We start from the raw sequence: 18,503 nt of genomic DNA on the forward strand, positions 1-18,503 counted from the left end.
TACCTGGTAACGTTCTTTCGATGGGATGGTCTGACGATTTATTCCATATCGCTCCCTCCCTATCTTCCCCGCTGCAGAATTTCTTTTGCGATTGCAGCTTGCGTTCCGCAAGGCCTTGTGTGTCTAACTGGCAGAAAACTGGTGTCACACGTTCTGGGGAAAAAACTACAACTGAGGCTACGGGCATCGTGCGTCCTACTTATCACATCAGGTGACGTCGGCCGTCGGAGGAGGTCCTCGGGGACGGCGCATCGATGTCATCGACGCAGGACGCAGACGCCGAAGATTTTCCGAAGCAGCACAGCTGCGGACATTACCTGTCATAGATATGGAATAAGTCGTCGGACCATCCCATCGAAAGAACGTTACCAGGTAAGAAAGTAACTTGTTCAACTCCGAAGTCGGGGGTGCCCCTGCATTTCCCAGAAAGGGTGTCTCTCTTAGTCAAGTGGCTAGGCTAATAGTATCGTTTTTGCCTGTGCAGCATGGCTTCCCATGGTGGAATCCTTTTAACCTGACTGGGACCTTTTTGACCCCCCCTTTCTATTTTAAAAAAATTGAAGTTGTCTTTGTTTGCCTTAAAGAACTGGAGGGTCTATACATGACTATAGTGTGTGTGTGTTGTGGGGATCAGGGGGGGTTGTCGGTGGCCATCTTGGGCCACTGGATACCTGTATCCCAGGACTAGGGCTACAGTCTGCCTCAATCCAGTTCTGACAGATGCCTGTCTGGGATAGTGTGGATTCACTTCCTATGTGTGAGGGCCCTTCCTGAGTACATGGAGGTTTTTGGGAGGGATGGTCGTCAATTGGCTGACAACCCCTCTGCTTGAATAATGCTTGGTGTGTGTTTGGGTGCTGTGTTCACTCACTGCCTCCACTCACTGCCTCCCAAGGCAGATTAAAGTAGACCCTGTACCCACTTCGCTTTTCAACTACTGGAACTCTGTTCCTGTGCTCTTGGAAGGCCCTGCTGCTCTCAGGAGTACCAAAGCTGGGCAACAGCACACTTTGACGCTCCACCTAATCAGCAAAGCTCTTCTCAGAAGACCAGAAGAAACTGACTGCAGCACTCCCAGCCCCATCCATTCCCCCACGATCCAGTGGGAACAACTTGATCACATCTCTTGCTTGAAGGCCTAGTCGCTCTGAATCTCTGCAACACTGGTTCCAGAAATGGGAGCACCTTTGCTGCCAAGACTATATGTGCCCAACTGGCTAGAGGTTTCTTTATTGCAGGACAAGCACCCTAGTTTCATCCCTTCCATCTGTCCTGCGACAACACGGGCAAACTCTCCTCCCAGTCTCAGAATCCCAAGACTCAGAATCTTCAATAATCCTCCTTCCGAAGGCACATGGGGACCCTCTTGCACAGGTGCGTCATAGCTGGAACCTAAGGTGGTCCACAAACAACGTGCACAGTGAACACCTCTGCAAATCTTTTTCAGACCCTGAGTATTTCTCTCCTGACTCTTCAGCACTGCTGGCAAGCCTTTTCTTCTCTTGAATATTCATCTGAGTTCCCACTTCGTCACCAAGGACCTTTGTGGCTTAAACTCCACCGTAACTCTAGAAACTGCTCTTTTGCGCTCTTTTGCAGAAGGTTATTCTACTACCCATATCTGCACAACTGATGTCCCTTTGTCAAGGAGTTCCCCTCTTCTCACCTGGGTCCGTTCTTTGCTGGAGTCCTTGGTCGCTGCCTTCTTGCGGACGGACCTGGTTTTGAACAAGGCTGCCAGAGTCTCTTCCGACTCCAGAGTGCGTTCAGTTTCCGGGACGCGGGTCCAGGAATCCGGGGAACTAGGAAAGGTGCAACTAGCACACGAGTCCAGGAAATAGGAGGAACGGAAGGGACAAGGAACGGGTAGATGGACGGGTACAAGGGAATAATACCGCGAGCTACGGGACACATGTGGGATCGCTACTTTGCAATAGCATTGAGACACGCGGTGCCACGGTCTATTAATAGAATACGTTACGTCCAGCGCGTGGAGCGAGAAAGGGGTTTCATGCTGGACGACCATGTTGGGAGTATTATGGAGTGCAAGCCCTGTTGTGACAAGGACCAGGAAGTCCAAAAGGGACGTGTTCTGTAGTTCATGACACCCTTGGTCTCACCCAGCAATTTAAGACCTAGATAAGAAAGGTGTTCTACTTATCTATGGAAGCATTTTCCCTTCTGGGAAACACTTCATTTAACTCTTTGAAACAGTTTTTAGTTACCGGTTAGGTGTTGAATTTATTTTATGAAGTTTAGTGAATTACCTATTGACTTTTCTAATATAATGATTATAATTTAATACAAAATATAGTGTGTGGATATACTCTCAATTTAGTATTCTCTCAGAAAAGTGTCTACTTTAGCTTTTAACCACCTGAAAGTTAGACCTGGGCACATCAGCCACAATACCACTTGGAGCTTGGTGAGCTTGAGGGAATCAGTGCCACTAATTCAGGAACACCCACCCAAAGAACAGGGCAAAAGGATCATCTCACAGTGGGAGAAGGAAGGGGGGAGAAGCAGGGTAAAGAAGTGGTAAGGGTGTCCCGGATTTGATCATTTCCTGTTCAGCATCTTTTTAATAAGCTTCCTAACAATAGTCCCAGAGGGTGAAATCACTCCATTCAATGTACATTGATAAAGCACCATGGACAATAAGTGCCCAGAGCATTTTACCACTTTTGTGGGGCAAAACGCTATGGGAATAGGGAGTAGGTGGGAAAAGATAAGGGAGATGAAAAAAGGTGGAACGGTGGAGGGGGGGGGACCCATAGAGCACATATAGACCAGTACCCTGAAAAGTAAAACGGAAACATGTCATTCCATTTCCTTGTCAGTAATTTCCACCGCTTCCCCATGATTGCAGATTGTAACCAGGAAGAGGTCTTACAATCGCCTATGATACTGTCTAATAAACAGAAATGAGAAGAGCAATACCTCTCATGAGAGGTTGCTGCCCTCTGCTGGACCATGGGTTGACAGGAACACCTTCAGAAAGAATTCAGCTGCGTCCATCTCCACAAACAGGGCGTTTAGCCTGGTGGACCACTTAGTTTGCCTTGAAACTACTCTGGTGCCCCACACCCTTGTACAAGGCTTTCCGAATCTCCAACACTTTTTTCTCTTAATCATGGAGGACAAGCTTAGATTATCGAAAAATAAAATCTTCTCACCATCCATTTCCACAGTACCAATTTTAACAATCTTCCTCAAGGATTTTCCCAAAGGATCTTTGAGGACCACCAATACTGTTCCACCCCTAGAATCTTCTAGTGATGCATGTGGTCCCCTAGATGGAAGCGCTCTTTGTATTTTAAGAGTGTCGCCATTATTCGGACACATCACTTATGTGTATATGGAATTTGTACTACGTAAGTTAGCAGAGACTGTAGGGTCTCGATCAGTTGCCCACTTATTCAAAAAGATAGCACATGCACCTTCGTAAAAAATACCTTTTGGGTTTTGGAAGCTTGGAGGTATTTTTTTAAATCAAAAATGAACATGGATTTGATGATCCTTTCTTTTATCCCTGAATTTTTGAACCTGCATCTCCATTGTTGCCACTCTTCCTTCTAAACTGGACATCTGGAACTCTCTTTGCGAAAGGCCTTGCTCTCTTGGTTTGCCTCTCCTTCTCCTCTAGATGAGTCTCCATGGAGGACATAGATCCTGCCCGGTAGAGGGAGCCACCATAACATCTCTGAATTCAGAAACTATTTCAGGGGTGTGGAGAGGTTGTCCCGCTCCCAGAAGCATCACCCACAGGCTTTGTGCATGCGGCTAAGAAGTCCACCTTTTATTTTTTTTATTCCATTTGTTTGCAGTACTTGTGAAAGTATACTCACCAACACCAAAAAGTGCTCTCATCCAAAGGTCGGGCTGTCCGGGCAAAGTCCAATAACTGTGGCATAGTCGTCTTATCTTCCTTAGTCTCTCAACCCCCGATGCCCCAGAAGGACGGTCTAAACCCACTCCAGTTCCTGGGTGTGTCTGCAGATCTGCGACAGCATATTTCCAATAACAAAAGTAGTTTGGGGACACTCGCACCCTTCACATGCTTGGAATTGGAGATCCCTCTCACCACTCGCTCCAACATTCCATCCAGACTCACAGGCTCAGTCATCAACGTCTTGCTCGCTGACTCTATGCAGATCTCTGTGCCAGCTTTGCTCCCTTTTGCCCATTGTGTGAGCACATTCTGACACTAAAACATCAACACCCTAAATGGTGCAAAAGTGAGCAACGACTCACAGCGACTCACGGCATCAACCAATCACTCCAGAGGGATAACATAGGTCTTGGCCCAGTGAAGGCATCAGTGTTGGCCATCACTTATGTTAGGCCACCAGGCTTCACAGCCTCCATTCCCCCCACCTTTTAATTTACTTTTCAGCAAAGTAGTGGTCAAAGAGGAGATGAAAATAGCATGAGGACGATAAGTTGCCAGCGTGGCTTGCGGTACGGAATGTTTTTGTGGGTGGGAGCATCTAGTGGTAATTAAATTGGTGAAGTAGGATACCTTGGCACAGACCAGGGCTTTGGTGAAGGGGAGGACAACCTTCTTGTAGGCAAGGTGAAGGAGTAGAGGGGTCCAGTCTAAGCAAGGTGGCACTGCATATTAGTTTTGAGGAAAAGTGCCTGTGCAGGGCGTCAGGGGGGGGGGCGAAGGCTGGGAGTGAGGATTAGAAGAGTTTGAATAGACATGGGTGTTAATTCTGGCCCTCTGCAGGCCTATAGAGGTACAATAAAGAATAACCTATTGTCGCCATAGTGTGGGCAGTGAACTAGGGTGTTATCAAGTTTAGGTGGAAAGGAATGACCTTAACCAACTGCCTCGCCCAGATATCTGGTGTAGGAGTTAAACAACAAGGGTGCTAAAATGCACAGCTGCCTAAGGTGTCTTTATGTGATAATTTAACCTGTTACCCTGCCCCTATGTACCAAACTTTCTCTTGAGGGTATTTTGGTGCAAAACATTTGGAGCTGCTACTCTGAGTCAGATTGCTGGAAGCGTTCTCGTGTTGCAATAAGAACTTGGTGACTCAGCAGTAACTTAAGCTATTCAAGCCTATCAGGCAACTGCCTGTTTGCCAGCTCTGTCCAGGACAGAATTATAGTGCTGTGCCAGATGGCATGCTTGGAACCCCTGGACAAAATGTTCTACTGGTAGCTCACTGGTGTCTCTTTAGAGACCCCTCTTATTTCTATGTAATATGAGCTCGGTGTTACTTGCATAGTAAATCAGGCTGTGCTTAAATCACTTTTGTACTTTGTGCACTTGGATGTCTTAAGGCAGGCCTTTGACAATATCATATTCTTGGATGACTACTTAAAGGGTGATTGGCTTTGTTACATCAAAGAGGGCTTCCCTAATTTGGTTGTAAATTGTATTTGGTTTCGGCCTAGGAGTATACAGAGGCAATACTGTAATTCTACAAGAACTGCACTTTGAGCTGAAGTTTTACGCACCTTATACTTCCAGGCTAGGGGTTCTTCCTGTGGCAATGTTTACAGCTGACTGGAAGTGCAGTCTTAACCCTCACAGGGTTTGCTTCTACATCTGTGCCTCAAGAAACAGTAATGACCTTTTTTAAATTTTGTCCCAAGAATAAGTATTTTAGGAAAAAATTGCTGTGTGCTTGTTTTTTTGTGCTCTAGAGATAAGGGTCTGGAGGTCTGCTTTTTTGTGTGTAAGGCGACTATTGTAAGATGGATCCAGTTTAATGTGGCTCAATTTATTTATATATCTTGGGTCACAAATAGTAATGTTGTAATTGGTTCTTGTTTTTAGTTTATAGTTTTATAATTTTGTCTTTTTGCTTTTTATGTATTGAGCTGTATCTTTACTTTCTGTCGTAATGGCATTGTTTTGCTGACAATACATTTAATTTAATACATTTTACCTGACTTGTCAATATGCCCCAGTTCTCCAATGTTTTCATGAGTAGGCCTCGGTTAACTTGATTGAAAGTGTCAGAGTAATTAATGGAGGCCACATAAAGGGAATCGTGGGTTATACGACTAGTCTTTCATGTTTGTAACTGCAACTTTCCCTATTTCTATAGTAAGTTCCCTACCTATCTAAAGGACCTAAAGGTGCTCATCTGTCGTCTAGAAATCCCACTATACCTGACCCTACCACTAAGATAACCAACCTCTCCTGGTCTGCCAATATCCACTGACCGTTTCTTTTGATCAATGTGTCTATTCCTTGTGCAGCTTGTATAGCACGCTCTTCTGAAATAGTCTCTCTTTATCCCTTGGATTAACTCTTGTAGCGCTTCTGTTTTGTACTGTATATGTGATACTTTCTCACGTTCTTGTTGGAAGTTTTAGACCCTCTCATAATCTATTGATCCAGGCTTTTTCAGCTTCACTGTGGCTTGCTCCCACTTGGTATTTCCCTATTCCTGCTTCTCTCTGTGTATCTATCTTGTTCACTTGATAGTCGTGTCTGTCATTCATTGAATAATATTCTACAGTTTCTCCTCTTTTCATCTTGAGGTTCATATAGCAATTTATCTCCTTTATTAGATATTTGTTCTGAGTCTTCATAGACTTCCCACACAGGGTTATTCAATCTCCTCTTCCGCTTTACACAGTTAAAATAAACCTGCATAATTAGAAGTAATTCGTTGTGAGTACTGGGACGGGTTTCTCTTCCTCTGTTCGGTTTCCCCAGCAGCCTCCCGCTTCTCCCGTTCTCCTTGTTACTTCTCTTAATGTCGGACAATGTTGCGTGCCATGGCACGCACTCGGGTGGTCCTCTGTGATACTGCTTTTCTCTTTCCTTGGTTTCGTCGTGCTCTTGTCTGCTTTGCCTCAGCTGTATGCAGAGATTGACGATGGAAGCTGCTCGCGTTCCCAGTTGCTTTCTTGTTCTGCTTTTTGGGTAAGTCTCCCGCTCGCGGCTTTATTTCTGCCGTCTGCAGGGGGTTAACGGTAGGAAGCTGTTTGCGTTCCCACTTTCCTGCCCACCACAATGTGGATGTGGTCTCGTCACCACCTGACACAGGACTCTGCTTTCCTGCTTCACAATGGCGCCTCTGTTGTTTGGTATGCCGGGCCTCCAGCGTCTCACTCTGGCCTTCTGTAGTTCTTCGAAAACCATGGGCTCTGCGGTTCGTCTCTGGCCCACCTCTCGGAGGCGTGCTCACATCAGGGGATTCCCCCTGAATAGGATGCTCTTTGCTTCTCAATGCTCCTCCTCTCATCCCAGTAAAGCATGCATATTAGACATTCGCCTGTCTTTCTGTGCGCTGGTTGGTATCCGCATTACCTTCAGCCAAATATGCAGATGTTATATTACACTTTCTAGCAGATTGTCCCATGTAAGCTACTATGTTGTGTGGCTTAGGGAGTTCCTCACAGGAACCGGAGTCTTTGTACCCTAAGGGGTAGTCTCTCCCAGTGAGGTCCTACTTCCCAGACCTTTAGGGAGGGTCTTGCGGAGCAGGCTCACCTCCCTAGCCTCAAAAGGGGAGGCTCCTCATTGGGGAGAAGGGACGAATACCTTTGATTCGTCACATAGTCATCAGTGGTTCTGGTCCTCGCAAGATGGAAGTCAGCGGTGGGCCTTACAAGTCTACAATTGTGCAGCAATGGTTCTGGTGGTGAAGCTCTGCAGGCAAGCCGTTCTGCGAAATAACCACTGGAGAAGGTGAGAGGTGAAAGTGAACTCTGAATGCCAGAGAACCTGCAGCTTTCCCTGAGGCAGAAGCTGCAGTCCTGGTGCCAAAAAATTGACTCATGAGTCCATTGGTTGCAATTAGGGCAGCACCATGGCTATCTGGAGTCCCAACAGTTTGTTCACAGACTCCAGCTTGGTCCATTGCTGTTGCTCTGTTATTCGGGGCACCCACCTTTTGTCAGAAACCAGGCACCATTTATTTATCCTGTTAGATCTCTAAACTTCCAGGCTACAGTCACTCTTACATGAACAGTGGAATAGCTGTTGGCTTGTTTGTACATGGATTTCCAGTAGAGACTAATTCCACCTGAACTTATATAATAAACATAAACTGTCACCAATCAGTGAAACCAACACAGCTAAACATGAAACATTGCTCAAACAGGGTCTGTTTTGGGGCACCTGCTCTTCCACCAGGCTCATAGGAGTGTCCCTAGTCATATGATGTGCTCTGCCTCTGCAAACCATAGCTAATCAGCCTTCCCTAGGTGGTGTTATTGCTTTTGCCCTCCACTAAGGACAAAAACAGGGACATGGTCTGTTAGTGCTTGGCCAATGGCTAGAACCCCTGCCCCTCCAATGGCAGACGGGTATTAAAATGTAGCTCTTACAACAACCACAGTCACTTCCTACCTTCATGAATACACAATTAAGGAAATGCTGACACCACTAAAGTGCAACAAATTCTCTCAATCTCATCCACAACCACCTCACTACAATGGCCACGCGTCTCTCGCAACCTAATGCTCATTTATGCACACTCGGCTACCCACCATGTTACCAACATCACCAACCTTATCACCACACAAAATGTCTCTTGCCCCATCTCTACCCACGTCTTTATCCTTTTTCCAACCGGGTACAGCATCCAACATGTCGGCACCAGGAAGTTGGGGGAAGACATGGTAGTTACTCACAAATCCTACTAGACTTGTGCCATGTTCAGCCAAGCAGCCATGAACTCCTTAGTGAAAGGTGGGTTGAGAAGCTCGAACTCATAAACACTACCACATTCCATCTGATCTACTGCCCAGCTCGCAGGTGTGGGTCATTCCTCAATGACATTTTCAACCTCATCACCTCGGTGACAATTGCATACTCAACAACGCTCCTCCTTGGTGACTTTAGACTAGCAAGGACACAAGCCAACTAAAGCACCAAGGATGCTCTCCTCCAACGGAGACTATGGGCATAAAACAACAATTATTAAACCCCAGCCACATCAAAGGAAATATACTCGACCTTGTTTTCTCAGCATCCATCCTGATAAAATGTCTTAACCTGATCAGTTAGTGTGTTTTTTTCGTATACAATTCCATAAAACCTCAACATACACAACAATATAAATGCATACAATTCTGACTATTTCCATAAATAGATTAAAATTAATTCTAAAAACGTTTAATTATAAACCCGCCTTATGAGATCTTGATTGCACTAACCGATCTAACAAGAAATCTTTCAATAGACCAATATACCCTGAGATCATTACATAGAAAAAAGCAGGTTGACGTTGCCCATAATCTAAAATACGAAGAAGAGGTGTAAGAAATACACACCTAGGCTTAGCATACGATTTACAAAAAGAAAAGTGTATAGTTGTTTCACTTGAAAAGCCATCACAACTGCAGGCTATGAGTTGCTTTTTTGTTCCTCCAAATTTTAACCACAGTAAAAATGGAGCCAAGGTCGCAAAATAACCTTATATCCTAACTCCACCCTGCTTGACTGAACAGACCAGGCTGGCATCCCCATCCTTCTTACACATTGTCTCTTCTCAACATGGGACAAGGTAAGCCCACAATGTACATGAGTTGCTCCTTTAGGGACTCAAACCCCCCCCTGGCGTTTTCCACCCGCCCTTGTAAATACTACAACACAAACTAGCATCTGTAACCACCCCCAACAAACCCTAATGTCGACTTTTATCAACTCTCAACCAAACCATAATGGAACTGAATCCTGCATATGCCCTATTGAAACTATGTTGGATCAGGGTTAATTGCCACACTAGTGATGATAATGTTGTATTGTTATAAAACCAATAAAACAAATAAAAAAATAATGTTGGGTCAGGGTTGAGAGCCTCCGCCCGGCTGGTATACTGAAGAATTAACCAACAATAAGCGCACCATCCGGGTACATAGATCCATACTGCAAAATCAGTTCCCTGTGCTCTGATATCACATAACATAACACAAATGTGGACTGTCCTCACTCCACTCAACCCCAAGGATCGTACACCCTTGCGTCACATAAAGCAAACGTTTACAAAGCTGATTCTCTCTCTGCTGCCTTTCTAAAGCAAATCAAAGCGGTCTCCCACACCACCTCCCCGAAATAGTAAATGCCTCACTTGCGCAAGGGATCTTACAAAGTACCCTAAAAACAAGACTAAATAGCACTCTCAAAAACACACCATGTTTCCAGATAATCTCCCGAACTGCCAACCTATCAGTAGGCTCTTGTATATTAGAAAAATCATTGACCAGGCAATTGCCAACCCACTCAATGATCGTCAAATTGGATTCAGACCAAAAGGTAGCATCCCTCCTCAAAGCTTGCAAAATCTACCAGCCCACTAGCATTGGTGAGTAGTTTTTATGAAGGGCGAGTACCATTTGCATGATACTCGACCCTGCTGGCGAGTATGGGGATGTTAGAATCTTATTGTCCATTGACTGCAAACACACTTTGTTTGCGGTAAATGGCAAATGCATGTTTCACTGTGCATGCTTGGCAGCATTGCACCAAATATGAAGCATGCTTATGGTGACCTACATCATTTTACAAAAAACACTGGTAAATATTTTGTCACTAGTCCCCTTGGGGCGTGTGCATTTCTCTTGTGTCGAGTATGTAAACTAAGGAACTCTCCCTATAGGTCTAGTGGGTTTTTTACAATTTGCAAGCCCTGCTCCTGATAGTGTCAAAACAGCCACCATCCTAGCTATATAGTACGTTCTTCAAATCATGGGCAAAGGCGAATCATGCCTCTTGGACCGGTTTGACACTGATAACACTCTCACCAGCCTACTTGCAAATCGGATGGGCACGATGCATGACTGATTCCTATCTTACTCTGGGGAGTGCACCAAGCCACCCAGGTGGTCAGCTTCAGGTCTCCTGTGGAGTTCCACAAGGTTCAGTATTCTCCTCAGTGATCTTCATTCTGTTCATGGAGCCGCTGGGATCACTTCTTCATGACTCAGAAATCTGCTCCTCTATATTTGTTTTTCTCATAACGCCTGCGCTCGATAAGTAGGTCTTTGCTAGATTTAAGGGTCCTTCCTTGTTGGTAGGGGGTGATTTTTGATTGGAGGAATTCCTCTTCCAACCATGCAATGCTCTGTCTGCAATGCAGAGTGCTTTTATTCTTTGCTTGGGTGCTAGCCAGTGGAGGCTTCTCTAAGTTGGGGTGATGTTCTCCCTCAAGTTTAGTCTTAGTAAAAGTCTTGCCATCATGTTTTGTATGATTTGTACTTTCTGGGTGAGGTAGTCGGGCATACTAGGCAGTGCTCCAGATAAGATTTTGAGGTGGGAGTATTTTACTCCCTATTTTTAAACTTTGAGAGTAAATGTGATTTAAAAGAGTAAAAATGACTTTTCTCCTTTGCAAGAGAGTAACATGTATGTGACATCCAGCCGACGTGTGCAAAAACTGTATGGAAATCATTACTATGCAGCATCTTTCTGCATTGACACAGAAAACACGTTGCATTATTTCTCTAAGGTCTGCCCATTTGATCTCTCCTGTATATATTTAAATGTTGAAAACACAAAAACCTAGCCAATTACGTAGTAAAGCAAGCATACATTGTATTGTGAGTTTTGAGGTTCGATAGCAGAATTGTCTTTTGATTTTTAATGAAAGTCCTCAATTCCCGGAGTTATTACTACCTAATGTTCTGCCAATGTTATGATACTACAGTGCAGAGAAGCAAGGACTCCATGCAAAAATTCTATATCTAATTTCAGGTTTATGGTCTTTCCATCGATGGAAATGCATCGAAATGCAAATCCATCGATGGAAATCCATTGAATGCCATTGCATCGAAATGCTAGCTTTTGCACGTAAAAGTGCATTTCCATCGAAACCAGTCCATCGAATATATAAATGGACAAGTTTAGATGGAAATGCATGTTAAAATTTTAAAAATAGCATTTTTATGCATTTGTTTTGTAATGTTAAAACATTATATCGAGCTGTCCAGTGCTGAAATTCCAGAACTGGCCAGCTCCTTGTGACGTTTTAAAGTTTATTGTATATTTGGGGGTGTTGTAACCCCCATGCACACCCCCAACCCATACCTGTAATATGCTCGCACATGGACCTCCTCACGCTCTGCTGTCGTGCTCACGCTCATACATGCCAAAGAAGGGGGCTGACGAAGAGCTGGGGTGCAACACGTCTTTATTCTCGTGTGCCCAGGCTCGAACTGCCTTTGCGGGCGGTAACCCCGCCCCTTCACACGCGCGGGTCGCAGCCCGCGACACAAACACAAACATAGACAGAGGACTTCCGTCCAAAGAGAAAGAATGAGGACATCACACCCTCCCGTCACTAAACCTTAAGTCGGGCTCAGTTCATTTCTTCGATGAGGCGATGGGGTTTCCTTTTCGTTCTCGATGGTCGACTCTCAGTCCTGGTCGACGGGTCTGTCCGGGTCTCGGAAAGTACGTCTCTGTCCGACACTTCCATGTCTCCTTCATATGGAACGTCCCATGAAGTGAGCTCATCACTCAAGTTTGGCTCACCTAGAGCTGGGACACACGTCCGAAGTGAGGCGAGTTTCTCGTTAAGAACTTGCGGTCTCCTTCCGCAGTGTTAAGGGACCCCTTCTTGTGGACGATGAGGAGAGGGTCCTCATTGAATGGTGCTATGTTTTTCCAATACTGGGGCTGACGGACTACCACCATGTCTCCTGGCACCAAATCACTTGTTTTGGCTCGTCGTGTGGTATCCGCAGTTCTTTTCATGTTCTCCTTCATGCGTGCGTCCTTCTCCCTCATTTCTGCATCCCTTTCATATTGATCTTTCTCGACTGCCATGTGAGGTATTCGTGTTCTTATCGTTCGCCCGAACGTTATTTCTGAAGGTGTTTTTCCAGTGGTGCTCTGTGGCGTGTTCCTGTAGTCTCGCATGAGTTGGTATAATAGCTTCTCGACAGGTTCTTCCGTAATGCGAGCAATTTGGGTAGTGCGTTTGATGTTGCTCATGAACCGCTCGACTGTTCCATTGGCCTGTGGCCATAGGGGTGTCACTTTTCTGTGCCTGAAACCCATGTACTCAGCGAATCTTTGGAAATCCTGTCCGGTGAAAGGAGGTCCATTGTCGGACTTTACTACCTTCGGTACTCCGTACGTTGCGAACATTCGATCTAGGGCTGGTATGGTATGATGTGCCGATGTTGACGGGACTATCTGTAGATCGGGGTACCTTGAGTATTCATCAACGGCCACCAGGATGTATTCTCCTCCTTCCATGGGCCCAAAATGATCCACAGCTATTTCTTCCCAGGTTCCCTCGGGCAGTGCGGTCATGTTTAGGGGTTCTGGGGAGGTGTGTGGCGTTACAAGTGCACAGGTGGGGCAGTCTTGTAATAGTTCCTCTACTGCAGTGTCCAGTTGTGGGAACCATAGCTTCTGCCTTAGCATCCTTTTTGTGGATACGATCCCTCGGTGTCCTTCATGGGCGAGTTCTAGTACTTTCTGGCGCAGGCTGCGCGGTATCACGAGCTTTGTGCCTTTTAGCAGCATTCCTTCGTCTGACTTTGCAAGTTCTTCTTTCACAGCTAAAAAGCACTTAATGTCCTGCTTGGTGTCTTTGTTCATTGTGTCTCGAATTTGTTTGGCTTGCTTCCATTGCCCTGTTTCTAGGCATCAGAGGATAGTTTGTATTCCTTGGTCCGTGTTTGACTCACGAGTTATGTGATCCATGTCTAGTCCTTGTGGCGTGTTGTTGTGAATGACATATCTTATATACTGGTCAGCTATGGATGGTTCTGATCCACACGCGTCCTTTGGATGTCTCGAAAGGAAATATGCAGGGTTCTGCTTCTTTCCGGGTCTGTGCGTGATGGAGAATTGATAGTCCTGTAGTCGGAGTGCCCATCGAGCTATTCGTGGCAGCATTTTTGCCTGAGGGTTGCCATAGATGAAGATGAGAGCTTGATGGTCCGTTACGACTACAAAAGGCTTCCCATATAGGAACAAATGAAAGTGTTCGCAGGCCCAGACTACAGCCAGGCCTTCCTTCTCCGCCTGGGAGTAGGCTTGTTATGTTTTGGAAAGGCTTCGACTGGCATATGCTACAATGTGTTTTTTGCCTTCTTCTCTGTCATCCAGTTGTGTGAAGATGGCGCCTAGGCCGACTGGACTAGCGTCGACAATGAGTTCTGTCCTTTTTTTTTGGGTCGAAATATGCCATATTTCGGGCGTCGGAGATGCAGTCCTTATTTGCTTGAAACGCTTCTTGGCACTGTGGTGTCCATGTGAAGTCTGTGTTGAGCTTGGTGAGCGCTCGGAGGGGTTCGCTAATGGAGGCGAAGTCTCTTATGTATCTGGTGCAGTAACTTGCAAGGCCAAGGAATGACCTGAGGTCTGACGTGGTGGCGGGCGGCTTGGCTTCTCGGAGTGCGCTGACTTTCTCCGGGTCGGGCGTCATTCCCTTCTCGGCGAATATGTGACCAAAGAAACGGAGTGTTTTCTTGCGAAATTCACACTTGTCCTTGTTTAGTGTGAGCCGTGCCTCCTCCAAAGCCATGCACACTCATCAGCGTGTCGTCGTGTTGCTCTTGATTTTGTCCGAATACCAGTATGTCGTCACTGTAGTTCAGGCAGTTTGGTACATGTTTGATGACGTTATGAATTTCTGCTTGAAAGATTTCAGCCGCTGACGACACACCAAAACTTAGTCGCTTGTAACAGAAGAGTCCTAGGTGGGTGGCGAACGTGGTTATGTATCGGGAGCGTTTGCTGAGTTCCAACTGGTGATACCCTTTGTTGAGGTCCAGCTTTGAGAACACGGTGGCCCCGTTCAACAGATGTACCATGTCGGTTATTCTTGGGGCTTGGTGGCGTTCCCTTAATATTGCCTTGTTTGGCCTTCTCATGTCTACACATATTCGGATGTCTTTGGAGTCTCTTTTGGGCACGGGTACAATTGGAGAGACGCATGGGGTAGGTCCTTCCGCGGGCTCAGTGATGTCTGCCTCCAGCAGCTTTGTCAGTTCATTTTCAACCTGTTTTTGAATATTGATGGGTATTCCTCGGTAGTGTTGTGCTATGGGTGTGATCGTGGTGTCAATGCGGAGTTCTATCTGCCTGTCCTTCAGTTTTCCGAGGCCTTTGAACAGTGATGGAAAGACTTGGTCTATGCTTGCAGTGGGGTCTAGATATTTGTGTACCATGAGACGGTACAGTATGTGGATTAGTCCCATTTCTATCGCTGCTCGATAGCTCAGTATGCTGCCTCCAGGACGTGCATGGGGGATCTTCTTTTCATGTTCCTTATATTGACACGATGCCATGAAGAACCCTTTGCATGCCAGCAGGGTCTTTGATCCATATGGAAAAATGAGTGTTCGAGCTGGTTGCAGGCAGGGGGCATTTGGTATGCTTTTATAGACCTTTTCGCTGATTACGTTCACGATTGCCCCTGTTTCGATTAGGAACTCTGCTGCCGTCTGATTCACCTGTATTCTGAGTATTGGGCTATGTTCCTTTGCTGTGCTGTTTCCTAGGGCGTATAGATATCCTTTCTTCCTCGGTGTTTCCTGGTGTCTTTCCGGTTGGCGTGTTTTTTCGTCGGATGATGCACTTGACACGCTGTCTGACTGTGACTGTTCGATGAGGCACCGTATGTACCTTCGTGGTCTTCTTCTTGCCTTAGGAAGTGGGGTTTTGTTCTCCTTCCATTCTCTCCTGTCGTGCCTTCTTTCCGTTTGTTCATCGTGGTGTTTGTTGCGCCCTTGCTCATGGGGTTGGTGTGATCCCCGATGGTGGTGGGGTGTTGCTTGATTTTGTTCTGGTTCTGGCATGGACTTGTAGTTTCTTCCTGCTCCTCTCATTTTGCTGCAGAAAATTAGACATACGGCTTTGTAATGGTTTTCTCCACCACACGCGGAGCAGTTCTGACCCATTGCGGGGCACGTTCCTTCGTGGGGGTGTTCATGTCCGCACCGGTAGCAGAAAGGGTCACTGTTTCTTGCTGTTCCCTCCAGTTTGTTGAGGCTTTCGTGTTTCCCGTGGGTGATCTTTATGTCGTCCAGACCTTCAACTTGTGCAGCAAGGGCCGCGTCAGATCAAGCCAAACGCAGGATTTCCTCTAGGGTGCGTGGCTGCTGCAACAGTCGTTTGCGGAAATCAGCACTTTCACACCCCTATGATTTGTGATCTGAGGGCCTCCTCGTAGGAGTAATTATTGAAATCACAGGGTTTCATTTTTGCTCAGAGTCTCATGACGAATGCATCTATGGTTTCACCTTTGTGCTGTTTGGTGGTGTGGAAGACGTGCCGTTCATAATCCACATTTGTGTGAGGTGTGAAGTATTCCGTGAGCGTTGTTTTTAGCTTGATGTATGTGTCTATGCTGTTCTCAGGTATTTCCTCAAGAATGTCTCGCACATTTGGTCCTACAGCGTGATTTAGGAGATTGAGCTTTTGTTCGTCTTCTAAAGTACCTGCTGCTTTGAAACACACTTCGAAGTCCCTCAGCCACCTCTTCCACCTTGATCCAAGAGTGCCGGTGTCGGTGTCGGTGAGGTCGAGGTTTGCTGGCAGCTGGGTTAACAGGCTGTCCGTCATTTTCCTAATGCCTGTAACTATTGGAGTCACTGGAACGGTCAGTGAGTCTTCGTCTGAGTTGTTCATGGGAAGGTGTTCGATATGTGTGTTATTGTGGCTTAGCTGGCTGGTGGTTCCTTTGCCTGGCGCGGTGGCGCCTTAGTGCCAGCAGGGGGCGCTGTCGTGGGTTGCAAGTCTCTGGTGTGCTTCTCCTGCTCGACGCTCTGCAGTTATGAGCGCTAGGTGGTGGGGGAGGGAAGAGCCCTGTGGTGTGGCTTATTAAAACTTGTGATGGAGGGCAGAGGGGCTTGTTCTTACCCCTTTGACGTATGTTGTTGGAGCGGGAGGTTCGCGCCTCCACCGCTCGTCTGCGCATGTTGCCGTTGGCGTGAGGCCAGTGCTCCTCTACTGCCCGGGATGTGCAAACAGGGAGTCTCCGCTCTACCCGCTGATGATTGAAGCGTGTGTGGGCTGGGCCTCCCAGATGTTGCCGTCGGCGGGAGAAACGTTCTCCACCGCCCAGATGACACGCACTTGCGGGGAGCTGTCACAGCTGCTCCACCCGCGGATCTGCTGCGGCGAGCGCACCGGAGGGCGGATGATGGGTAGCCTTCGCGCTCCACCCACCTTGATAGGCCTGCAGGCACCCGAAGTCCGAGGCTCCCAGTGGTGTCAGGTGGCACACCACGAGCGGTGGACCGGAGAGCGCGGGCACGGCGTGACTTTGTGTCCGCCTCGTCGCCAGTGTAATATGCTCGCACATGGACCTCCTCACGCTCTGCTGTCGTGCTCATGCTCATACATGCCAAAGAAGGGGACCGACACAGAGCTGGGGTGCAACACGTCTTTATTCTCGTGTGCCCAGGCTCGAACTGCCTTTGCGGGCGGTAACCCCACCCCTTCACACGCGCGGGCCGCAGCCCGAGAAACAAACACAAACATAGACAGAGGACTTCCGTCCAAAGAGAAAGAGTGAGGACACCACAATACCTAACCCCAACGCCAATCTAACCCTAGCCCCCTATCCCTAACCCTAATTATCCATCGAAATTAACCATAGAAAATGATTCAATGAATATGCTTTTCGATATAAAGGCAATTCAATGAAGAATTTTCGATGGAAAGGTATTCGATGAATACATTTTAGATGGAACGACCAGATACCCTAATTTCATGGTCAAATGGTTGTTTATATAGCGCTTTTGGCAAAGCGCTGTACATAGAACATATTTATCACAATTATCACCAAACCGAAGTCGGTACTCCTTTATCGACCTTGAAAGGATGAAAGGCTGAGTTGGCTTTGCCGGGATTCGAACCTGCAACCAATGGATCGCGCACAGATCGCAGCAACGAGGTCTCTACCGGCTGAGCTATCTTATTGGCTAACAACCTTTAGAGGTCGGTTAACTGAGTATCGACTGAGGTATAATAATCACAGTGCCTAGATGTTGGACGAACCATGTATGACGCTCTACATGAAGTTAAATACCTATCTGGATTATCACAGGGACAGGTTTTGCTGAGTTTCTATTTCAATTACAAAAGTAACTTTCATTTGTTTGTTTTTGAACAGCGTTTGCACTTCCTGGAGAGTCAGGTATTGGATATTTTAATTGTAATCTTAAAGATTTGAGAGGCCTGTGATTGGTATAATGACAATCACTCACCCTTGAAAAAGACTGCTGCTACTGACCATTTATAGTAATGTACCCCATTGACTGCAAGGTTGAATGGATGTAAACTAGACCGGGCATAGTCATCATTTTACACACTGTTTTTATAATTTGAGTGTAAATTAAATTATAAGTGTAAACATTATCTGCCTCTGCATGATTATGCACACAGCACAGGAACTCTGAAAAATAGAATTGTGCAATACTGGTTTGCTTTCACTGGAAAAAACGCATACTTTGCTACAAAATATTATTTCTAATTTGCAACTTAGTTTTGCATCTTGTTAATTTTACAATCCTAAAATGCTAGGAAAATAAATGTGCGCAGTGCTTCTGTTTTGCTCCAT

The 18,503-nt window shown here is 46.3% G+C and overlaps 1 protein-coding gene across 5 annotated transcripts in view; it reads left to right on the plus strand.

The window, feature by feature from the left end:
* The window catches only part of GJC1 (gap junction protein gamma 1), a 394,328-nt gene that overhangs the window by 190,612 nt on the left and 185,213 nt on the right, over window positions 1–18,503 (plus strand). The window lies entirely within an intron of this gene.

The sequence above is a fragment of the Ambystoma mexicanum genome, chromosome 13 (assembly GCF_040938575.1).
Source record: "Ambystoma mexicanum isolate Mex_15411 chromosome 13, UKY_AmexF1_1, whole genome shotgun sequence".
NCBI classification, from domain to species: domain Eukaryota; kingdom Metazoa; phylum Chordata; class Amphibia; order Caudata; family Ambystomatidae; genus Ambystoma; species Ambystoma mexicanum.